This window comes from Monodelphis domestica, chromosome 4, assembly GCF_027887165.1.
Source record: "Monodelphis domestica isolate mMonDom1 chromosome 4, mMonDom1.pri, whole genome shotgun sequence".
NCBI classification, from domain to species: Eukaryota; Metazoa; Chordata; class Mammalia; order Didelphimorphia; family Didelphidae; genus Monodelphis; species Monodelphis domestica.
In genome coordinates this window covers 209,176,063-209,202,556 of record NC_077230.1, presented here as the reverse complement: position 1 = coordinate 209,202,556, position 26,494 = coordinate 209,176,063, and the positions used below count along the sequence as shown (strand labels likewise).

At 38.2% G+C, this 26,494-nt stretch overlaps 1 protein-coding gene across 6 annotated transcripts in view; it reads right to left on the bottom strand.

Annotated features, from left to right (window-relative positions):
• MYO1B (myosin IB) overlaps window positions 1–26,494 on the bottom strand; it is a 216,202-nt gene that overhangs the window by 175,830 nt on the left and 13,878 nt on the right. The window contains exon 1 of one of the 6 annotated variants that reach the window (XM_007494535.3): window positions 14,401–14,476. The exons of 4 other annotated variants lie outside the window; for them this stretch is intronic. The gene's annotated coding sequence lies outside the window, so the exon portion shown is untranslated. Of the gene's footprint in view, window positions 1–2,653; window positions 2,812–14,400; window positions 14,477–26,494 lie in introns of those variants that run through there. One more of the 6 variants, XM_056794135.1, reaches the window with a different exon arrangement.

Here is a 26,494-nt window from a genome sequence, read left to right as displayed (position 1 = left end):
CACCAGAAGACAAATCTAAAGAACTAGATTATAGTCCTGGCTCGAGCCCCCAACCAAGTTGGGACACGTGGAAAATCACCTTATTCTTCGGCTTCAGCTTTTTTATCTGTAAGGGGACAGATAAGGTTTCTGGCAATCTGTTATTTTTCAGTCATTTTCAGCCATGTCCAATTCTTCCTGACCCCATTTTGGATTTTCTTGGCCAAGATATCAGAGTGGTTTCCTTCTCCAGCTCATTTTACAGATGAAGAAACTGAGGCAAACAGGATTAAATTATTTTCCCACGGTCCCACAGCTCATATGTATCTGAAGTTAGATTTGAACTCAAGAAGATAAGTTTTCTTGACTCCAGGTCCAAAACGTCATCCACTGTGCCACCGAGCTGCCCCATGTCAGCATCTGACATGCAAAAAAAACTTCAAAGATGGCTGCCAATTCACCAATTCTGAGAGCATGTTTCTTCCCATTTCTAGGATAAGGAAGATGTATTTTCACCTTGGTACCCTATAGATTCTTATTTTGGCAAATTCAAGCATTAAACTAATTTACATGCATTACATCAAACTTATTAACTACTTTTGTTGTATTGCCTACCCCTTTATCAAGTCAGTACATCATTCCGTTTCTTGATTCTGCCTACATGCAATAGTATCTAAGATAAAAGTTGGGCCACTTTACTTCATATTCAAATAAGAAACTTTGTCTCTTATAGAGCTAAAAACATTTTGGTAAGATTCTGTAGGTTAACAGTGCAAGAAAAGATTTCACATACTTTCCACCCGTTCATGCTGGATCTAAAAGTTTTTTTAAAAATATTATAGTAAACCTCCCAGCAAGTAAATTTAGGTTCTCCTAAAGCATCAGGATCACTCATAACTCCTAAGCTTATATCTTTAACTTTGTAAAAGTTTTTCAGATTATTCTTTTTGCCATTTTCTTGATCTAATCTTTACTGATCTTTAAATGTATATTCACCCCACCATAAGATTGTTCAGTCTTTAGAGAACAACATTTCAAATACAAAAAATGTCATTTCAGAAATCTCAACATCCAAAAGTGTAGCTCAAATATCATATAACATCTTAAAATGGTCTTCTGTCATATAACATTTAAATATAACTTGTCCATCTCTCAGTTACCACCCTGAAATTACAAGCCACCTACCAAGCTAGCGTCATCAGTGCTCTGGAATTTCCAGACCATCAGTTGCCAAGCCATTAACCCACACATTCAGAGATTGCTAGACCAAAAGGCACTTCCAAGAGAAATGCACAAACAGTCAACCCATTATTCAAAACCAGAGTAGCATTGAAAACCTAGCAATGCTACTCAGAATTGATAATAACCAAAAAGAATGCATCATGTACTGGAATAATACATCTGGATAGTTCCCATTTAATCTGTTTCCAGAGTAGATTAGAATAAATATTACTTTAAAATTTGAATCCAGTCTATTCTGGGACTTGAATTAAGGTTATACCAATTAAAGTTGATGTTGGGCAAACAATGGGAACCAATATTAAGTCACCAAAATTGTTTAAACTTAAAGTGGTATTGGTCCAAAAGAGAAAAAAATTATAATTATATGAAAATTATCTAGTATTAAGCTGCCTAGCACAACACAGGTAGGTAGCTGTTGAAATAAACGGAAGCTTAAAAAGCTACAGTAGTACAGTTAAAGACTTACATACGGTTTGTCTGTTTTTTTAAACTCTTACCTTCTGTTTTAGAATCAATATTCTATACTGGTTCCAAGGTGTAAGGGTTAAGCAATGGGGGTTAAGTGACTTGCCCAGAGTCACACAGCTAGCACATGTCTGAGGCCATATTTGAACCCAGGACCTCCTGTCTCTAGGTCTGGCTCTCAAACCACTGAGCCACCTGATTACTCCCACTACATCCAATTTACAGATCAGTAGTGCCCTCTAACACACCTGTTCCCATGCCAAGCTCACACCAAAGGCTCATGTTCATATTTCCTAAATTATCCTATTTCACAGATAAGGAAACTGAAGTTCAGTGATATTAAGCGATTTGCCCAAGATCACGGCCTGGATATGTCGAAACTAGGATTTCAACCAAGATCTTTTGATCTTACCAAGGTTCTTTTAACAATTTCCTACTACAATACTTTTGTGGCATTTCTTGCTTTTAATAACTACAATTTTTGTACGCATCTCTTTTTTTCCTACTGGACTCTCTAAAAGAAAGGAATTTTTACCCTTCCTTGTCTCTTTCATTGTGCAAACCTTTGCATTGATTTGAAAGTTTTCTTGGATCAAAACCCATTCATGCCTTCTAATTCTGTTTTTCCTAAAATTCACTACAATAATCCTCCCAGCATCCTGGAGACTTCTCATGTTCTCCTAGTATATCAGTGGAGTGTATTCTGCCTGTCTGTCTGTCAACCTTCATTTTTGACTATTCATAGGTTGACATGATCTTCCTATTTTCTCTTTCTGCCCTATAATTTCTTGGTGATATCAGATCATCATTCATTTATGCTGCTGCCTGTTTGTGCCCATCATGTACCTTTTTTGTTGTCTTCTCAACTTCGAAGTATCACAGAATTCAAAAACTATCAGGGAATTCAACCCATATAAGGAAAGAATATATGTAGAACTTAGAACATAGAACACTATAACATACTCACCTAATGGTGGTCCAGGTACTGCTCAAAGACCTCCAAGAAAAGGGAAATTCAATACCACTCAAGGAAGCCTTTAAAGCTTCTGGAGAGCCCTTATGTAAAGACGTTTTCCCTGCTAGTAAGCCAACATTTCTCTCTTTGCAACTTCAGCCCATTGCTCCTTAAGCTAAAAAAATAAGCAAAGCAAATCAAGGCTCTCCTCCACATGGCAGACCCTCAATCCTGAAGACAGCTCAGTGTTCTCGTCTCTAGGATAAACATACTCAATTCCTTCAACTGATACCCATATGCTAATGGCTCAAAACCCTTCACCATCCTAGCTGCCTTCCTCTGAAAACTCCAAGAAGCTGATCAATATCCTTCTTATATTTCAGTACTCAGTATTCCTGATGAGGTCTCACAAGGGTAGAGGACAACGGAACTATCGCCTCCTTGTTCCTAAAAGTTATGTCCCTCTTAATACAACCCAAAATGATGTTAAATTTTTGGCTGCTACCTCATACTGCTGACTCCTAATAAGCCGTGGAAACCTCCAGTTCTTTTCCAGATAATTCCAGAAATATCTATTCATGCCTCCTCATTTTATATTTGTAGAACTGATTTTTTGAATGTACATGCAAGAGTTTTACATTTAATCCTATTGATTTTCATCTAACAGCAAAATAGTGTTTCATTATATTTATTACCTATCACTTGTTCAGTATCCCCCAACTCATGAAAACCCCCTCAGTTTCCTATTCTTTGTCATCTTAAAAAGGACTTCAAATATTTCTGTCCACTATGTCCTTGGAGTTCGTTTTCCTTAGGATGAAACCCTCCTTTAATCTAAACTCCTTTTAATTCCCCTTTGCCTCCTATTTCCCCACTGAATGAAGTATATTTCTGTACTAGTTCCACTATTCTTGATGGAGGAAAACAACTGTTAATAGTTTTTGCAAATATTTTCCATTTTTCTTCTTTTTGAAGTTCTCTTTCTATTTTCAGCTGTTAATGCTCTTGGGATAGCTTTGCTCAGTTAGCTGTTCTGCCAAACTTCCTTTGATTGGTTTTGCCTTCTACTACTTCCCTTTGCATAGAGGCAATGCTGCTTATGATCATCAGTCATTCTTAATATTTTACTGGCGAATTTGCGATTCTGACCCAGTTGTGGAGTGCTGCCTATGACATTCAACTCTCTCTGTTTGACAAATAAGTCAGTGTCTAAGGAGCTTTCCAGGTTTTGGTTTCATTGTTGTAGCAGTCACACCAATTTAATTTCTGGAGGAAATTATTAAAATTGGTGTAGATGTTGCTCCTGTTGTCTATTTCTCATTTTTATTTTCAATAAAATAATTTAAATAATTTAGAATTAAACTCATCTTTTTAAAAAAAAACTTACATTCTGTTTTGGAATCAATACTGCTGTATTAATTATATGGCAGAAGAACTTAAGTAAGAGTCAGGCAATAGAATTAACTGAGTTGCCTAGGGTCACACAACTAGGAAGTGTGTAAGGCCAGATTTGACCCTAGAACCTCCCATCTCTAGGCCTGGCTCTCAATCCACTGCGTCACCTTCCTCGCCCCCTTAAATCCATCTTCAACAATGGATATTGGTATCTAAGTGGCAATTATTTTCCTCGTGGTCTTCTTGCAAATACTATCCTGACTACTGTAATATGAGATGACCAAATGTCCGATGAAATAATATTTCCTATAGTTTTTGTACAACATTAAAACTCACTCCACTAACTCCTTTCTTTGCAGTTCCAAGGAGAGTACCTGTGAACCACCTCTCTTTTAGCTGCCACTTCCTTTATTCTCATTTTATTTTTAGCAAGAATGTCAAAATACCTGTACTGACTTATTAAAGCAACTTAATACATGTTTAATTAATGAGTTTATATTTCTACAATGGCATATAGGATTTTTATAGATCTTTATCTGGAAGGAAGATTTTCATCACTTAGAAACAAATTAAATTCAGTTTTATTTCAAGATCATTCTGTGACATTCCTATTCATTTTTTTCAAGGCTATACATGCAAAAGTCTACTACTAAGAGGACTCAGACATCTACCTGTCTTATTTATCTATCTATCTTGGCCTGCCCTTTTCTAGTCACATTACATTAAGTAGTTACACATACATATTCCCTTTACTAAAATCTTGCTCTCATGTTTCATGTTGGTGTAGAAGAAGCCCTCCATAATATTATAACCCGAGTGATGAAAGAAATTTCAGAAGCCAGCTGATCTAATCTCCTCATTTTGTGAGGGGGGAAAAAAGTTGAAAAAGGGCTAGAGAATTTAAGTGACCTTCCTAGGGGCTTGTGTTTATATCCCAGGGGCTTAGCATAATACCTAGTACACATTTAACAAATGCTTGTTTTCTTCCTTTCTTTGCCCCAAGATTATACAGATAGTAAACCACGGTGGTAGAATGCTCCTATGCAAAGCCAGTGGAGTACAATCTCTGGCCAGGGCGACCACATTGGAAAGACCTTCAAAATACAGGCCTGCAGTTACGCTGTTAGGTCTCACTGGAAGACCAACTTCCCTAGTTTAGAGAGGCTTGTCACTGGGTGTGCCACAGAGGGATGAATAGTTTTGGTCACTCAACTTACAAAGACTGCCTACTGAAGACCTAGAGGGCAGGACATTCAATCTACAAAAAAATGAGGGCAGGACTCACAACAGTGAAATAATGATGATAATAACTCTTATATATGCACATAGTATAGTATATATAGCACATAAGTACATATAGTATATTAATACATAGTATTTAAGTTATATAGTATATAAGTATATATGCACATAGAAAGATATATAGGAGAGAAAGCATGCCATGAGTCATTCCCCACCTCCCCACCACTACAGTTACCATCATTTCTGTACCTGTTCAAAAACTGACAGAGAAGAGCAGGAAAATACAACAGAAGATACTAAGAAGTCTTTATTACAAACCAAAGTGTGTTGGCACACCATTTAGACAAATCAAAAAGATGACTAAGTTTGCATGATGCCACCTTAGTAACTTCAAATAAAGAACAAGAATCTTTCCTTGTTATAGTCTCAAAATGATGACTAAATATTAACAACATGGAAAAGCCAGTTCCTTGAACATCTATTTTTTGGTATAATTCCAGACACAAAACTTCCCAGTGTAAGGGAACAAAATTAAAATTTAACTGGGAAGTTTAAATAAATAAAAATACAATAAAACATGGATATATTAATTTGTGGTCTTCTAAGTTAATATGCACCAGCAGGGATCCGTTCTACTTGAGTTTGACACCGCTGGTGTCAGTCACTTATGTTCACAAAATATAGCTGGTTTCAATACATTGCATGGATTGCCACATACAAGGACATGCAAAGAGCAGATTATAACCAATGGACAGTTCTCTTGCTCCACTGGGATCCTCACAAAATCAAGAATGAACGAGGATTTCCTCATACCACTGGGAGGACCTCACGGCAAAGTTATATGGGAATATGGACAACAGCTGCTCAAGATAAATAGACACGGAAAGGTTAAGCCTGCTTCTCTGGACATAGTTTCCTCACCATTGAGATCGCAGGTCCATAAACAGCTAAGTATTATTTTATATATTATTCTGTATATTTTAGAGAATTTTCAAAGTCATAATGGGATGGCCAAAAGGCCACAGATTTGCTACATGTTGGATATGTTGGGGGCTGCAACACACCACAAATAGGAATTATATAGAAGAACAATAACATTAAGGGAAATGCACATATGCAAAAGATGGGCCAGGATTGGCATTGCTGAAGGGAATAATCATGCTGATAAGAACACAAATCCATTGGAGGACTTTCCCTGGAAAGCACTCTACAATAAATGCTCTGTGGGGTACCGGAGCCAACTTGTTGACAGCTCTAATGTTTTGATATAATTCCCAATGTTAAAGCTTCAGAGTACACACAGGGATACAAAGAAAAGTGGCAATGAAGAAAGCATAACAGATATGAATAGAGAATACATACAGGAGTAAAGATTAGAAACAAATGAAGGCAAGATAAACATGTAAAAAAGTGCTGTTATTTGGCACTCTGGGAAATAGAGGATCCATTCATCAAAATTCCCATTAGCTACAAGCTCCTGGACCACATGTTGCTGAGAGTGACATCTGCTTTCCCCCAGAGCTTCCTCCTAAGACCTCCAGAACAAAGCTAGGGTCCACCTGGAGAATGAAGGACAGATTATCTAAAGGACAATAATGAATACACAAAAATTGGATTAAATGATTTCTGCCCTAAACATTTTTTGTTGTTGCTGTTTATTTGTTCAATCGCATCCAACTGTCTTTTTTCTGTCCTCCACAATCTCTCTCCCAGATGGTCCAAGTTTGTGTTTGATGCTATCATGACACTCCATGTCCTCCTCTTCCATTTCCTTCTATCTTCAACCTTTTCCAACATCAAGGTTTTGTCTAATGAGTCCTGTCTTAACACTTGTTATGTGGCCAAAGTATGGAAGCTTCAGCCTTAGTTATTTGAAGCTGCATATTTCAGAATTCACCTCCTAGTGAATAATCTGAATTAATTTCTTTTAAGTATTGACTGATTTGACCTCCTAAAGACTTCAAAAGTCTTCTCCAGCACCACAATTCAACAAATTGAAAAAGCATGTATTAAGTGCTTATTATATGCCAGGAACTGTGCTAAAATGTTGGGGATACAAATATAAACAAAAATAATATCCTCAAGGAGTTTATTCCTATTGGGGAAGACAGCACATAAAGAAAAACACACAAAAAAATGAGGAAGGAGTACTGTCAAGAAGGTAGGGAGGGGAGGGAGTTGAGTCAAGGGTCAAATATGTGAAATATAGAAAAAGACTAATCCCACCAAACGCCAAAAAATCTGCCCGTGAGATGTTGGGATGCCCTCAGCTCCAAGCAATTACAGAAGATCTGGACATCTGCTTCTAAAAACTTTCCAGTCGGCAAGATGCCAGATAACACAGATTTCTCTAAATAAATAAAAAGCTCACACAGTGAGCGTATTAGAAATAAGCTAATTTGAGAGTTTCTGAGTGATAAAACAAGATCACTGTAGGAGTTAGCTACCATGACTATTTCTATAATAACCAGCAGGGTTCTGGGTTGTGTAACAGGAGGGGGTAACCATTTGGAATCATTAATGTCATTTAGCGTCTCTTGGGCTCCATCTTTAAGATCACGGACTGAGAAGGGGCCTAAAGCAGCAGCAAGGCATGGTGGAAAAGAGCAATGCATTTGGAATCACTCCCAGATCTACCCATTTCTCGCTGTGTGACCCTGAGCAAGTCAGTTATTCCTTTAAGCCTCGGTTTCCTCATGTGTCAAACAGAGCTCATAACAGATGCCCGAGGATGATCATCAAATGCTGTGAATATGCTTTGTAAAGCACTAAGTGCCATACCAGGGATTATCATCTTCCATCTAGAACACAAACGCACACACATATAACTATGATACACAGTAATTCCTAAGCAGGAAAGTAATGTTTGACTTAGTCTGTCCTGGGGGCAGCTAGGTGGCAGAGTGGAAATAATGCCAAGCCTAGAGTCAGGAAGACTCCTCTTCTAGACTTCAAATCTGTCCTAACACGTAGCTGTGTGGCCTTGGAAAAGTCCCTTAACCCTGTTTGCCTCAGTTTCCTCATTTGTAAAATGAACCAGAGAAGGAAATGGCAAAATCCCCGCATTATCTTTGCCAAGAAAATTCCAAAAGAAGTCAGAGTCGGACACGACTGAAATGACTGAACAAGAGCAATGAGGAAGTCTGTACCAAACCAAAAATCTGACCAAATTTCATTTGTTGTGTGAACACCCAAAATGGTAGGCTAGTCACCACAAAGTTTTCACTCAAGAGACACCGGGTCAATGCAACTTCTTCCTCTTCTGCTATTAAGAGGGCAAAAGATACCGGCACTCCCGTAACACAGAACAGATGAGAATCTCCTAACCCTGAGGAAATGCACCTGCCATCATTTTCCAAAAGGCTCTACGAGGAATGGCCTAACAAGCATCTCTGCAGACACTGGAAGCAGCTTTGGATTCAGGAGATGGGCCCCAGCACGGTGGTCAGAGGGGACCTGGCGTTGAATCCTGGCTCCGTCTCCTTCTACATTTACAGCCATAAGCAAGAGGCACAATGTCTCTGGGCCCCGGGTTTCTGCTCTGTAAAATGGGCAGGTGGTGCTAGATGGTCTCCAAGGTCCCTTCTGGGGCGCTAGAAACCATGATCCGCCCACTCCCACCTCCAAAACTTGCTAGTTATGGGACTTCTCAGTAACGTTGAACTGGCTGAGCCCATCAGCAGGAAGAATGACAGCCCAACTTGACCTGGCAGAGCCAGTCTGGGGACGGTGCTTTTGCAATGTCTTATGGGCTATAAAGAGGTGACTGATGATGAGGATAGCAGTGGTGGTGGTGCTGCTGCTGACTGCACAGGGCTGAGATGTTCCCAGGGAGGATCTGCTAAATCTCAGGCCCATGTCTGAAACCCCCGGCAAGCCTGGTCCCTATCAGTGACTCCGGTCTGAGCGTCCCTGTGGTTTGGGCCACCTTGAAGAAAATAGAATTGGAGGCAGGCACGGGTGCATCTGGATGTGACTCGTTCCCAGTAAGGGGTCCACTTACTTTGAACTCGCCTCAGTGGGTGTCTAACCAATCAAGTCATCTTACTATACGGGGTTCATACACAGGGGCATTTTATTCCTTTTTAACTCACTGGAACGTTCCAAGGAGTGATGAGATAATGTCTGAGAAAACTCCAGTTCCTGCAGGACAAGGTGGCCTAATGCTAGAACACTGTTCTTATCTGGAACACACAAATTCGGTTCTACCAGGTCACAGTAAATTAAAAAATTCCAAGAAAATGAATTTATTTGAATTGGCACTCATGACCCTGCAACCCCTGAGTGAGAGTCAAAATCTCTCTAATGGAACTGACCCAATGCCAATTAAATTGCCAAAGCATGTTTCCACGTGAAAGCAAGCATGTGAAGTCTAATATATAATGGCTGTTAGTTAATAAATTCAACAAAACTGGTTTCACACCCTTTCACTTCTTCTTGCTGTAGATCTCTGTGGCCACCTTCCTCTTACATGCTGTTCTCCTCATCTTTGCATCTGAGGATGCCAAGCTCCTTGCCTTGTTGAGCTCAGGGATTATCTTCCTAGAAAATGCATTGCCTGACTCCCCCCATCCCAGACAAGTTATTACCTGGTATACATATTTTGTAGTAACTTCTCTGCATGCATATTGTCTCTAACACCTATCATAGCATATATAAATTCATTCGTTTTATTTAAATAAATCTGAGGCCAGATTTATTTATTTGTTTATTCATTTATTTATTTTTAAGCCCTTACCTTCCACCTTAGAATCAATTCCTAAATTAAGAAGCTCGCCATTCCCTCATCCAATCAACAGGTGGACAACCTTTGGGCAAAAAACATCCCTGAACCCAGCTAAGCTGGCTCGGATCAACAGTCCAACCTTCCATTCATCCATGGAAGTCATTAAAAAAGGCCTGGAAGCACCTATAACCTTCTTTCTCTGTTATGGTCTTATAGAACCCTAGGACGATCTCATACAGTGCTAAGGCAGTGGAGTAAGTCTTGTGTAGACCAATTAAGTCATTAAAAAGCTAAAATAAATTTGCAGCAATGCCCAGAACCTTCCCCATACCATTAAGACACTACTGAGATCTTATCCCCAGTCAGAAAAGACATTCGATTCAAAGAGTGATCAGGCTAAATGGAAATAAAAACAAGAGCACAGAACCAGAATTGGCCATTCCAACCATTTCTAATTCTTATTTGTACTCTGCATTCAAATAGTTCTTTAAAGGTATCAGGAATTGAGTTAATGAAAATGATGATAGTTAAGTCAGAAAGATGTAGCCCATGGTGTAACCCTTGGCAAATCACTCACTCTCCCTCAACCTCAGTTTCCTCTAGGGTTAATAACAGCACCTGCCTGATGGGTTGTCATAGAGCAAAAGGAGACAAATAATGCAATTTGTTGTTCAGTCATTTTCAGTCCTATCCAGCTCTACGTGGACCCAATTGGGATTTTCTTGGCAAAAATACTGGAGTGGTTTGCCATTTCCTGAGGAAACCAAGGCAAACAGGGTTAAGTGACTTGCCCAGGGTCATATAGATAGTAACTACCTTCTGCTACATTAATTAATGTAAAGAACTGCATAAATGTTCATTTGCTTGGCTGATGCTAAGGAGACCCACATCATTCATTTATTCTTTCATTCATTCAATCAGCATTTAGTGAGTCACTACTTGGTCCTGGGGCTACAACAAAAACACAATTGGCCCAAAGTCCTGGCCTTCAAGAAGCTCATAATTTATTAAAGGGGATGGGGAGAGGAGGAAGAGAAGCTTCCTAGGCACACAAAGTAGATACAACTGTAATCTCAATTTTTGCACTCTCCAGTTAGCTTTGTACTGAGGAAAAGTCATTGAAAATTTGTGATTTCATCACATCCAGCTGTATCAGAAATTCACCTAACACATCACAAGGCTCAATGCAACAATTTTGAATGACCAATGAAAATTTGTCAGTACTAAAAATGTATACAAGAGACATCCTATTGATTGTGGATTACCACTATCATCTTTATAATATAAGGGTTAAAATTGAGGTTTTGACAAAATAAGAGAGCAGCTTTTAATAATTTAAGTTTTAATGAGAATATAGTAGTTGTAAATTAATATTATCCCTTTAAGCCAGAGAAAAGAAAACTTCTAGCAGCTTTTAACAATTAACAATTTATTTTAATTAAAATAAGGATAACAAAAGAATATAGTAAAATGAATATAGAAAAGAAGGGAAATATAGAAAAGAGGTAGAGAAAGAAATTTCCAAATGTCTATACTAGTTATCCTGTAACTATGTATAACTGCCTATAATTACCATCTAAAACTATATTTACCTATAATTGCCTATAACTGCTGCCAATAACAACCACCCCACAAAGTTCCAACCCAATCAAAACCAACCTAATCAGTGTTTAATCCAACCCCAATTAGGTCTGTCAATGGAAGACCAGCCACCTTCCAACCCAAAAAAAGTCAAGGAAGGGGGAAAAAACCTAATAGCCCAAACCAAAAGCCAAAAAACCCAAAAGGCAAAAAGCTCTCTAAAGGTAAAAGCCAAAAGCCCTCTCAGTAAGCTCAGGCGCACCTTTATATTCCAGCAACTAAAGGCCAACCACCAACCAATCACTAATTCACACCACCAGCAACCAACCCCCAACAACCAACTCATGCCCAGCAGCCAACTTCCCCAAAACTGCCAGCCCTAACTGTCAGCAACTGACAGCAACTGTCAGCAACTAGGAGACCACCCAACTCACACTGGCCCAGCAGGGGGCTCCCTGGTTCCTACTTCCTGTCACTGTGGGCTGGTTAATCACTATACAGCTCAAAGATAAGAGAATTCCTTTTTATAATAAAGAACCAATCAATACACATGCGTCAGCTATGTAACAGTGGATAGAGCATCAGGTCTGGAAACAAAAGGTCCTGGGTTCAAATCTTGATTCCCACACTTCCTAGCTGGGTGACCCTGGACAAGACAAAAATCCATTTTACCTAACCCTTCCTGCTCTTCTGCCTTGGAACCATACTTTTAGTATTAATTCTAGGATAGAAGGTAAGGATTTTTTTTTAACCCAATACACATGAAATTAAACTGCAAAAATGTTGTCACAAGATTCAAATCTAGGTCAGCAAACAGTCAGCTTCCTTGGTTAGTTATTCTGTGGGTGAGTTACTCGGAACATTTCAATTCCCTTTGAGATTTGCATGTTAGCAATATATGAAATTTTAAAATCAGACTAACATGTAACATAGTAAAGTCCCCATGAATCCACTTGGCCAAACATTCAAGAATTTAATTAACTTCATCTCCATGCAACTAAGGTTTTAAAAATTCAGCATTGTGCTTTAAAACATCCAACAAATAAATTATTCACTTTCCAGTTACTGCCTAAAGGCAAGCAACAAAAATTGTAGAGAAGGAAAAAAAAAAGTGTGGATTTTGTTTATTTTCTGTATACCTGTAGGGTTACCATGGACTGGAGTTTGGAAAGGCTTTAAATATAATCTGTTGTGGCTTCACCTGCTCTTTCTTTTACTTTTCAATATAAATCCCATCATGAGATCAGGAAATACACATTTTGGTGAAGGTAAGTTTATATAAGTCAGCCAACAAACATGTCCCCCCATAGCTGGAATTCTCTAGGTCCTCATTTCATCCATGGCTTCCCTGGCCTCCTTCAAATTCCAGTTAAATCTCCAGAAAACTTTCCCAGTTTCAGTTAATGCTTAAAGTAACTCTCCACTGGTTATCATCAGTGAATGCTGGATATATCTGGTTTGTACAAAGTTCTGTTACCTTTTCCATTAAGAATATGAGGAGAGCGGGGGCAGCTGAGTAGCTCAGTGGATTGAGAGCCAGACCTAGAGATGGAGGTCCTAGGTTCAAATCTGGCCTCAGACACGTCCTAGCTTTGTGACCCTGGACAAGTCACTCTACCCCCCTTGCCTAGCCCTTACCACTCTTCTGCCTTGGAGCCAATACACAGTATTGACTCCAGGACGGAATGTAAGGGTTTAAAAAAAAATCAACACAAAAAGGGCAGCCAAGGGTCTTAATGAATAGAGAACCAGCTCAGAAGTCAGAAAGTCCTAGTTTCAAATATGGCCTCAGACACTTCCTAGCTGTGTGTCCCTGGCCAAGTCATTTAACCGCAATTGCGTAGCCCTTACCCCCCCTCTTCTGCCTTGGAACCAATACTTAGTGTTGATTCTAAAACAGAAGGTAAGGATTCCAAAGAAAAATTTTTTTCTTTAAAAAATCAGCACCATTCTCAAGCCACAAGAAGACAATTATCCACTGAAAAAAGTTCTTTTAAATGTTTTCCTCCCATCTGTCACTTCTATCCTAGGCTTACTCAGCTCTCTAAATTTACACAGCTTCCATCTACCTTGAAAGTGAACTTTACATACACACATTTATCTATTTCAATCTCGAGTGATATTTTGCCAGCCACCAGAGAATCATTATGCAAGACCCAGGGGATGCCACCATTTTCATTACCAATTCCAACTCTCTCTCTCTCTCTCTCTCTCTCTCTCTCTCTCTCTCTCTCTATCTCCCCCCCCCCCTACAAAATAACCACCTCAACTCCCCTCCTTTCAAACCCACCGGAATTCTGGTCAATGCAACCTTTCAGGTTGATTCAACCTTTCAGCTCAATGTGAACAATCCAATCTTTCAGGTGGATCAGCTGGAAGCACACAGCCCTGAGCCCAACAAAAAAAGCTAGTATGGGCCATGTGTCAAAGCATTTTTCCCAAGGGAAGCTCCTACCTGAGGAGAAAGAAAACATTCTGTGCCCAACTTTACAGTATTGATAAAGAAGATAAAAACATTCACTTCCCTTTCCACAGACAATTTATCATGCACATCCTTTAAAAGAATGACATTTAGGGTCCCATCAAAAGCAAGGATCCAAATCAAAGAACATAAAAATTCAAACTTTAGATCACATGTAAAAACAAACTATTTAATTTGAAAATTTGTTTGTTCTATGGCCCAAGTGAGTCCAATATCAAAGAAGTCACAGCACTTACTCTACACTATCTTTTTTTTAATCACACAAATATATTTAAAAGATGCATAAAATAATTGAACAAGTTCCCACTAACTTTGGAGACTAGATCCACTTACCTACTGCTTTTCCCCTCCATGTTTTCTTTCTAGAACTTCCCTTATGCTGCTGGCATTTAATCATTCACATAAAGGGGAGGGGAAAACATTGGTTTCGAAAGGGATCCACAAAGAACAACAAATATTTTGCAAATAGATAAGAAGGGAACCATTGGAAAAAAACAAATGGCATGACATTTTCAACAGAACTGGCTCTTATATATTTTCAGTTTTTAAAAATGCACCTCCACCCAGGATAGTTCTCATTCTGACTCCTCAACCCATCCCAAAATGAACAAACACCTTTTGTAATAAAACATCCAAAGTGGAATGGGAGACACACAGAAGGGTGTACTTCACTGAACTCATCAAACTTAAAAATTATTTGGAGAAATAAAGATATTTGCATCCAAAGTGAAGTAGCAATAAGAGTCAAATGAGAGAAAGTTGATATGGTAGAGTAGTAAGAACACAGGATTTCGAATGCAAAATGTGGGTCTGCCACTTACTGTGTGGCCTTAGGGAAGTCATTCAAACTTTCTGGGCCTTAATTTTCTCATTTGTAAAATGTAGATAATCCTCTGGGTCCATTTCAGCTCTAATCTAGACTTCTAGTATCCTAAATTATCACAAAGCAAAAACCATTATTAATTGGAAAACATAACAACAAAAAATAAATGTCATGAATTCAGAGAAGGGAGACTGACAACTTTGTTCTAATAATAAAGAGACAAACTGAGGACTTGAACCAGGATAATAAAAAGGAAAGGATGATTATAAGAGATGATATAAGATAATATCTTAAAACATTTAGTGACTAATCAGATATGGAGATGAAGCCAAGTCAGAGGTGAAGAAGCCAGGTTAGAGCCTGGGAGATGAGAGGAAGAGGTAAATATGATTACCATATCACTAAAAATGAGTAATCTAGGTGGTCTTTCCAGAGTATATTTATGTTCGGTATCATATCACTTACTATCTCAGGGAAAGAAGAGCAACAGGAAGGAGTCAGGAAGGGAGGGTGGGAAGGAAGGAGAAAATATGGAATTCAAAATTTTAAAAAAATTAAGCTTATAATAACTTCCAAAGAAAAAAATTTAACTATATTATGCTACCTAAATGCATAGCAATGGATGCCCAAGATACTTAAGAATGAACCAAAATACACTTTTAACCCACAACGAAAATCAAGAATGTAGGTCTCTATATAATGTGGCTCTTAAAAAAGGTTTTAAAAAAAGTAACTATTAAAACTATATTTAAATTCCACCCTAAAAGTATCTGTTTCTCTTAAACAGTCACTGGAAATAAACTTCCCTTGGAAGACAATTTCACATTTCTTATAAAGATTTTGCTGAACAACAATCAATTCAAACGGACAAAGATTTTAAAGCTTCACACATGGCCAATAGTTAACAAATGCTTGTTGATTGGTTGAATGATTGGAAACACAGAGATGATAAATGACAAACTTTCTGACCTACAGAGAAGAAAGGGAGAGAGGGAGGACAACATATAGACAGAATATATAGATAAGTAGAAAGTTCCCCTCCCAGAAATCTATCCCTTATAACAAAGAACATAAAAAGTGAACCCCACCCTCACCAAGGAAAAAAAAATTATTGACTTTATTCTATGCAGCATTCTGTACACAGGATCCTATTTCCTACCTCTAAAAAGAAAAGGGGACATTTTGATATTTTTTTCTTTGGGACAAAGCTTAGTCATTACAATTTCAAAGAATTATTTTGTTTTTCTTCTTCCTTCCATTGTTAGTCATCTCTTATATACTGTTTTTCCAGTTCCACTTATTTCACTTTGCATCTGTTCACAAAACTCTTATGTTTCTCACTATTCATATAATCACCATTTCTTAGAGCACAATATTCCAGCATATTCATGTACCAGAATTTGTTTAATCCTTCCCCAAGACAACCATCTATTTTGTTTCCAGTTCTTTGCAATACCAAAAGTTGCTGCTAAATATATTTGGGTGTACATGGGAATTTTCTTTTTCCTTTTATTTACTAGGGGTATACTGCCTAGCAATAATATCTTAGGATCAAAGTATTTGGACATCTTCATCACTTCATTACATAATCTCAAACCTAAGTATATGTAAATATAGAATTAATACACAAATTTTGTAATTTAGTCAGGACCTAGTCAGTAAAGGTTACTGAGCTACATACCTTGAAAGATATATAAAATTTAGATAATACATGGAATTAGGAGTTTACTATCTAGTGGGGCTAGGACAATATCATATACACTGATAATCCATATTATGTAAGTACATTAAAGACTCTCTAAGAAACAAGGTACTTTATGAAGTATAATGGGAAAAGGATGTATTTTTAAATATATATTTTTCATTTTTTAAATAATTATGAATTACATGTAAATAAATTTTATCATCTGTTTTTAAAATCTTTGAGTTCCAAAGTCTCTCCCTCTCTCTCACCCCTCCTTCATCTCCTCAGAAGACAAGCAATAGATGATGGCAGCCTCCTTTTCTAGACTATCTTCCTCTGATCATCTTTTATACTGCTCTTATGCAACAATTCTTTGTTAATAACAAACTTTCAGCCTACACCTTTCTACTATGTGCATCTGCATCTTCACTGCCCTTTAGGTTATCTACTTTTAATTCAGAAACTGTTGTTTTCTTTAATGGGGAGCTATAGATGGCAAAAAAAAAAAAAGCCCTACGATTCTAAAATGGTAGGTACCTATTTACCTATTTCTGGAAAGCATCAGAGTTCATTAACAGTGCCATTCCCCAAAAGCAATCTAGCCCACTTCCTACCTATTCCTCTGAGTCCCGTTCATTGATACATTAAGTATCAATATATTATATGCCAATATAATATAAAAATAAATATTAGAAATATTTAGCAAATTAAATAAAAATACAATTAAACATAGATAATGTTGATGTTTTCCAAGTTAATACACAGTGCATAGAGATCCTTGAGGACTTTCCAATCTACAAGGAATTCCTCATGCATTTGGAGTCTGTGCTGTATATTCTCTCTGACAGTAGCAAACACATTTGGTAAGTATCTCCCTGTTTTATCAGAAATTTCACTAAGTTGACTGGCCTTGGAGTCAGGAAGATCTTTGTTTAGACCCATACTCAGACACTTCCTAGCTGCATGGCCCTAGACAAGTCACTTAACTTCTAATTGTTTGACAAAAAGATCCTTTGGAGAAGAAAATGGCAAACCACTCTAGTATCCTTGCCAAGAAAACCCCACAGATAGCTATGGTCCACAGTGTCAAAAAGAGTCAACATGGCTGACTGAACAACATCTCTGTCATTACATGACTCAGGGAACTGGATAGAACATCCCTTATTGAATGAAAAGCCAGGAATTGTTCATCTGAGGTCTACAGACCTCCCTGGACAGATTTCAATGGATCTGTGAACTTGGATGGGGAAAATAAATTATATCCTCATTTTCTTAAGCCTGTCACTGAATTTCCCTTCAATTATTTAAAAATTCTGTTCTAAATAGGAAGCTAGAGGCTTTACCCAACCATCAAAGGAGTCCCAAGAACTGAAAAAGATAGAGAATCAAGGAGTTCTCTGAAGCGAGTGCTTTACTCTATAGAACCAAATGTCTTTCATTTGAAAGTCCACAAAAAATAAGTCCAAGAAGAGCCTTGCATTCTCGCCCCTTCAAGCTGAAAGTATGACTCTGAAGTATTCAACTGTATAACATCATTTGCGAAAGCAGGCCTGTTCCCTCTTAATATCTTCATCAAGGATGTTCTAATATGCATTTACCTGATTCTCATTTTTAAGTCATATAAAGATGGAAAAGTAGGCACAGGCTCCAGGTAACTTCTGGTATCATCCAGGAAATGTGCATCTTTTATGAACAGAAGGTGAACCAGTCATGTAGCAAAAGCAAGGCATAACATAGGGAAAGAATGATGCCCATTTATAATACTATTATATATACATTTGTAATATGTTCTATATTTGTATACTTATGTATGTAATATATACATTTATAATACATTTGTGTATACGTATATTATGTGTATATGTGTATGTAATATATACAGTTATAATATATATTCCAATATTATAATAATGCGCATTAAGGTTTTCCAAGTGCTTTACATATGTTACAGTTACTATGCTTTGGAAAATCTTCTATGGAGGATTTATGAGAGGGGGGCATGAACAAGAACGCTGAAAAAGAAGAGAACCTCCTGATGGCATACAAGGTCACCCCCTGGAAGCGAGCATCCACGCAGAGGTCACTGACCTACTCAACACTGAAGCCAGAATGGCTCTGTTGTATACACAGATCATTGTACAATACAGTATGGTTACAAAAGAACAAAATTAGAGATCTAGGGAACAAAAAAAGCAGTCAAAATACCTTCATTCCTATCTGACAAGCTATAATTATTCAAAAATATGAATAAGGCACAAGTCACAGAATCATAAAATCACAAAATTGCAAGGAACACCCCAGGTCATTGAATGCAAATTAACTCTTGGGAAATAATCTTCCCTGTAATAGTCAACGAGGTAATTATTGATTTAGATCTGAAAGGGATCCTAGATGTCACTGGATCCAACCTCCTCATTTCATGGATTAGGAAACTGAGAGTTTAGAAGGATTAAATTAACTTCCCTAGGATCAGGACATCCCAATAAATGTTTGAAGCAGGATTCAAACTTGGGTCTTTCTAAGTCCAAATCCAGACCCTTTCTACATTGCTATGTTACCTTTGCTTAAAGGCCTCCTATGAATCTTTAAAAGGATCAACTCACACCACTTCAATTTCATATGGAATGACATTTTGAATAGAAAACAAACTCTCTCCAATATGACTCTAGCCCTGGGCTCTAGAGAAACTGCTAACATCTAAGAGAGTTATTTTTAACTAAGGCTATGGTTTGAACAATCTTGAACCATGAGCCAAAATTAGACTATACTGGCTAAACTGTAGCCAAATCTTTTTTCTGCTTTTTTTAATACAGTGCTAAATCTCAAATCTGGTGATCATTCCCATTAAAAATGAAATTCCCATTAAAACCACAAACTGGATATCTGAGCTTACCTGAAACAGTTTAATGTTATAATAAAATGTTATAAGAAAATTTATCAGCCACATTATTTTATGATCTGTAAACCTTGTTTTGCTGCATACTAATTAAGTAAAAGCAAGAAATTGATCTAAAAGCTACAAAATAGTACTGCTTTTACCCTACCTAACTAAATCCTTCTGGGAGGTGCAAGGGAGAAAGAAGTGTGAAACGGGCAGGTGTATTTTGAGATTTTTAACCCAGGCAGCCTGACCTGATGGGAAAAGATAAAAATCTTATCAACAATGTTCCCTCTTAACCTACCCGATGTAAAATATCTATCCAGAATGTTCTTCGAAATGGCCTCATGGCGTAAGGGATGGCCTTTCAGGAAGACTGGGTAAAAATCCCACCCTCTGACTCTTACTAGCTGGGTGACGAAAGGCATAGTCACTAAATTGCTCAGAACCTCAGTTTTCTCACTATAAAATGGGGGATAATGAAACTTAAGAGTATTTACCATCCAAGATAATTGTAAACCTCAGAAAATACTTGTAAAGTCAAAAATGCTACAGAAATACTAAATAATTCTCACTTGCTGAGAAAAGGAATATATACCTTTTAAGAACTCTAATCTCACCACCTATCAAAACCCTTTCTATTTTTACCAGTTTCTATTAGTTGGGCACCTAGAGGGCATGGTGGGTGGGGCCCTGGGACTGGAATCAACTCAAACCAGGCTTTGGACTGAGTGACCCTAAAATGAATGACCCTAAGCAAGTCACATTACCCTGTTTGCCTCAGTTTCCTCATCTCTAAAATGAGCTGGAGAAGGAAATGATAAACCATTCAGTATCTTTGCTAAGAAAATCCCAAAAGGGATCACGAAAAGTCACACATGCTTGAAACAACGAAAGAACACTCTATTAATTGTCTATAAACATGCTACCAAGGAATCTTAATATGATTTTAATAAATGCATGGAAGATATCTTGTTGGAGGAGAGTTTTAGAATTTTGCTCTAATTAAAGGGTTTTTTTTTTTTAATAGTTAACAAATAAGCATGACAGGAGCTTGTGTTCTCTATTCTTTTGAGTTGACTGTGTGACTACAAAGATGTGTGATTTGCTCCTGAAAAATCAATTTTAAAAAGCCAAGGCTATCCTCTCATATGTATAAACTATTATAAATTATTTTTAGAATTTAATAGAGCACAACAGGAATTTGTAGTTGACATTTTAATCATTTTTTGGTAGTAATACTGTCCATTTTTTTCCCCAAGTATTCATTATCTTCTCTTTTCAGATATTATGAAAATCAATCCTTTGACCTCTCCCAAAAGGACCTCTTCTGGGTATACTTATCTAGTCTTTTGTGTTTCTTCAGTAGTAGCATTAACAGTTCATTATGCTATACCCCCAAGGGCTGTGATACCATCCAACTGTGATTGCTCTACCATTACTGATGGGGGAGGGGGGGGGGGAAGATAGTATAGAGGAGAAATACTGGCAGATCCTTCCTGGTTTTTTGTCCATTTGTTATTCTTCCAATTTCATCTTTAAATGCTCTCAGGATGATCTGAATTGGGCTCATGCCAAGCTTTCTTTTTTAATTTCACCACTTCTTTATGTTTTACAAGGCAATTACTCATAACATTTCACCATTCTCCCCGTAAAACATCACAAATGTGTTAATATTCTAAACTTTGCTACATGTCTCTGGTTGGCAAGAATATCAATGTGCATTGGCTTGGCAATTTCTGAGCTACTTTCGCTTCCTAGTTATAGGAATCATCTTTCAATGTTTAAACCCACTTTAGCAAAAATGATAGTCCTCCTATAAGATATTATATGATCATGTAGTCCATCACGATGCCTGTCACTTTTCTCAATTTCCCCTTTATCCAGGGTCAGTAAATGGTTTCTTTAACCATGTCAATAAATCTATCTTAATGGTAGATCCTATATTCTTATTTTCATTCATCTAATTTGGTGTTAATTTTTATCTTTTGCTCTAATAAGGGGATGTAAGATTTCTGAAGGCAGGACTCCTTTTTCGTTCCTTCCTATTTCAGTGCCTAACATCATGCTTCGCACTTAATAAATGTTTGTCGTATGGGATGGAACAGTCTGGCAGCAGATGATGGGAAATTCAGAATTGACTGGCAGGTCAGTAACAAGTCATTTTGGCATCATTCAAATAGGTTCGGTTTCACATTATTTTTATGTTATTTAGTGCTCCTCAGGCATTTTACCTCCCAATTCTCTTCTTGAAGTAAATATTCATGATAGTTGAGAGGCTTGTTTGCATTCTGATCACTTTCATTTCCAGTTCCCAAGCCAAATTTTCTAGCATTTGTCCTCAGCATTGAAGTCACCAAGTTTTAACATGGGTGATAATTAAATTTGTAAAGGATCCAGCACTCCAAAGAATTTTCCTACTTCTTCAATCTCTTTGTTCTTTACTTCTCATTTGAAAAATGCTTGGGAGTTTCCTCTGACCACCAGGATCAACATGAAAAAACAGTATAATGTATCTGCTGAAAGGCTGTAGCATCATGACTAACTCTAGAACCCTACATGGAGTTTTCTTGACCAAGATAATGGGAGTCATTTACACTCCCTCCTCCACTTCACTTTATAGGTAAGGAAACTGAGGCAAACAGGGTTACGTGACTTGCCCGGGGTCACACAGCTAGTGTCTAGGCCGATCAGAGACATGTAGTAAAGTTCAGAATACGTGGAAAATGTCCTGTGGCCTAATGGACAAAAGCTTCCAGAGTCCTGCATTCTAGTTCTAGCTTTGCTTTCATCAAGCCACCTAATTAATATCTCTGGGCTTCAAATACCCTGGCTACAAAATTAGGGCTCTAGTCTAGGGGATAGCTGTCATGCTACATAATTTTCATTTTAGGCTCGTTTAATAGAAATAGAGAGTCCAGTCAAAAGAGAAAACAGTCCAACTGTTGAGTTAATCAGGCCCCATCAAGGATATTGTACACTATGATAATATGTATGTGTATAATCTAGTGAAATTGCTTGTCAACTCTGGGAGGGGGGAGAGCTGAGGGGAAAGAGAAAACATGAATCATGGAACCATGGAAAATTTTTAAAAATTAAAAAAATGAAATTGTTTTAAAATGTGCTCTAAGGGAACGGCCAGGTGGCTCAGTGGGTTGAGAGACAGGTCTAGAGGTCCTAGATTCAATAAGGCCTCAAATATTTCCTAGCTGTATGACCCCAGGCAAGTCACTTAACTACTTAACTCCCATTGCCTAGTCCTGGGTGAAAGACATTTACCCTGCCCCCTCTTCTGGAGTCACATCCCCTGCGTGAGTTTGAACTTAACAAGGACGTGTAAGGCAGGATAAAAAGGGGGGAACAAGGAAGTTCCCACTCTTTGTCCCTGGCATCCTGTGAAGGATACTTGCTGCTGGAAGTATCCACGTGGGAACGAGATTAGACTCCTTTACTCTATCTCCTATCCAAGTCGTTCTAATAAACTATTAAAATCTATGGACCGGAGTCCTAATTTTCTTAATACAGCCCTTACTGCTCTTTTGCCTTGGAACCAAAATTTGTATTGTCTAGAAGGTACGCGTTTAGAAAAATAAAATTAAAATAATTAATGCGCTCCGTCTGAGATGCCACCCCTTGAGTGACACTGACGAAGTCCAGAGGAGGGAGAGAGATGGTCAAAGGATGTCATATAAGGAATTGCTGAGGAATGGAGACGTCATTGATTGTAAGATAAAACCAAGGGGCAGCTATCTTCCTTGGTGGAAGGATTACAAAGGCAGGGGAGGGAAAGAAATAAAGGAGCACAGAGTACAGGGAAGTGTATGGAGGAAGTCACTAACTTCTACAAGGCTCTGGCAACTTTCTAAGCTCTCGGATTCGCGAGTAGTTCCTGATCTGCATGATATCAACGCAGCCACAGGAAATCCAGACTAAACACACACATATAAAACATATACCACACACACACACATATGAAGATAACTTTCAAAAAATAAAACTGTTTGACAAGGGCACACACTTCCTTGTTAAACAGTCGTCTCCCCCTTGCTGGCAATATCCTAGGGGAGCAGGTGAGATAAGCACCATCTGAGAATGGTGTAGAAAGGATTCCCCGTGCAAAGGACGGATGAAAGCCTTCTAAGGTCTCTGCAAACACCCAGAATCTATCTCCATAAAACATCACTCAAACACGGCCCCAGCCCCCAAGGCCCCACGGTCTAACGGGGGAATCGTCATGCAGAAAAATGTACACCTAAGAGGAAGAGGGGAGGCCTAAGCGGATGGAGGGGCCAGGAAAGGCCTCCTGCAAAAAGGCAGGATTTGAGCTCGTCTTAAAGGAAACCAGGGAAGCTAAGAAGAAGAGGGGAGGAGGAAGAACATTCCAGAAGGGGGGGAAAGACACAGAGGCGCTAAGAAATGCCAAGTAGGTCAGGGGGACCGGATGGCAGAGTGGTATGAGGGGAGCAAAAAAAAAAAACCTACTATAGTAAAAGTAGGAAGGGGGCATTGTGTAAAGGAGCATAAATGTCAAACAAAGTATTGTCTGGTTGATCCTAGAGGTAATAGGGAACTACTACAGTTTGGCAGGTAAGGATATTAAGGCTCACTAACGCTCAGTGATAAGAGTGCCAGCCTGGAGATGGGTTCAAACCTGACCACAGACACTTCCTAGCTGTGTGACTCTGGCCAATTGTCTAGCCCTTATCGCTGGAACCAATACTTAGTATTGATTGATTCTAAGATAGAAAGTAAGGGTTTCAAAAAAAAGAAGAAGAACAAGACCTGTGCTCTAGGATGTAGAAGAAAACTGAGGATGCAGGATTTTGAGCAGTATGCCTCGTGTGATCTTTCCAGCTGCTTGGCTTCCAGACAAATGTTAATTTCCCCAAAAAGCATTCTTTTTCTCCTCTAGTATATTTCATTATTCCCACCCCATCTACCCATCAGCAAAACCAAATCCTAAAAAATAATCTCACCACCTAAAATGAACATACTTGTAGCCTGTAGCACGGAACTGCACTCTGCTGATTATTTCTTTAAATAAACCCAACTGGACATATCAACAGCTGTCCAGCTGTGCAACATCTGCTAGGACTATGGAATATACTAATAAAACGATCACCCTGAACAAGCTATTGCCAAGTAAGACAGAACTTCAGGTAGGTAAGGGAGAAGGCAGAACAACAGAGAAAGTGAAGTCTACTACATTCATCATCTCATTGGTTAAGGGGACAAAGGAGGCATTTTCTACAATTCAGGAGGCAAAATGGAGAAACAAAGGCCAAACTTAAGTCAAAAATATAACCACTTTTTCCACTGGCAGGTGCTAGGAAGCAGCTTAACAGGTCACCCTGAAAGCCAGGAATGAGAATACCACCAACTCTAGAACATAATAGCAAACACAAACAAATAGGACTTGGCAAAGGGCTTGAACTGGACTGACACCTTGATTAAGTTTGTTTCTGGGACCTACGATAATGCCCCCTTTAAGCCCCTGTTCACAGCTGCCAAAAGCTTATTAATTGTGCCAAAAATCAAAGCCAACAAGAGCATGTGAGTTATTGGAGGGCAAAGGGAAGGGAAAGGAACCAGGAATAAGGAGACTAGAGTTCTAATCCCAATTTTTGTCACTAACTGGGTGACCTTCCAAGGGGAAAAAAAATCACTTTATATCTCCTGGGCCTCTATTTCCTCATGTGTAAAATACAATGCAAAACTCGGCTGATTTTTAACCTCACTGTAACATACAGATGTAGAGCTCTACTGATTTGGAAAAGATTTCCATAAAAAATAAGTCTCTTTGCATGGAGGACCAAGTCTCCTTTCATGACTGTCCAGTAATATTAGTATGAGAGGAAAGCATGAAACCACACCAAATCTTCAAGAAAATGCCTATGAAGTCAAGTGCTTAATATAGGACTCCTTATCAATGGGAAATTTACCAAACCTGATGTGGCTTTTTTTTCCTTTTTTTGTTTTAACTCTAGTAATTTTCCAGAATGTCTTTCTACTTTAGGGGGAGAAAAAAAGTTTAAGAAAGCAATGTTATCACTACAAATTGGCAGCTACATGCCCAGCCCCAGGCAAAACCATGAAATAGATAAAAGACATGTATTTCTATCTGCCTAGTAGATAGCTTTACCTGATATTCACTGAGAACTCAAACTGAACACATTCTCCCTCTCCAACAACTTTTTTTGTTGTTTTTCAGTCATATCTAACTCTTCATGGCTCCATTTGGAGTTTTCTTGGCAGAAATACTGAACTGGTTTGCCATTTCCTTCTCCAGCTTTTTTTAAAGATGAGGAAACTGAGGCAAACAGGCTTAAGTGACTTGCTCAGGGACTGAGCTCAAGTCTTCCTGACTTCCAGACCTAGCATTCTATCTACTGTCCCACCTAGATACAAAAACTATTAGCCACTTTTTTTTAAACCTCTCTGGACCTCAACTTCCACATTTATAAAATGAGGGAGTTAGATCAGATGATTCCTAAGATCCCCTCTAAATCAATCAAAAGGCATTTAAGCATTTATCAAGTGTCTACTGTAGGCATTATGCAGGGTATTATCAAAAGATACAAAGGCAAAAATGAAACTCCTAGCCCTTAAGAGTTTCTATTTCCTGAATCCATACTTTAACTGAATCTCAGTGATCCCTGACCTTTCCGCATTTTCAACAATTCATTTTTACTTAGGTCAAAGTCATTCCTCCCACTTCCTCCTAGAATTTCTACATGGCATTTCTTTTACAAAATTAAATTAAAATTTAGTTTAAGAATTTCACAACCCTCCTTGATAGCACTGAAGATACCTAGAGCATGCTATAGAAAACAAGGCTGAAAATCACTGACCTAAGCAAAACACTAATTATAAAGTGGTTTCTAAATAACAGGGAAAGAGGCTAAAGTAATGACAGATGGTTCTATCTTGCCCAACTCAACAGAAATTGGGCAAAACCTCTCTTATCCAGAGAGACTCCTTCCACAATGAAGACAGTATTACTCTTTACTAGAAAAGCAGCATAGCCTCCAGCTCTAAATAC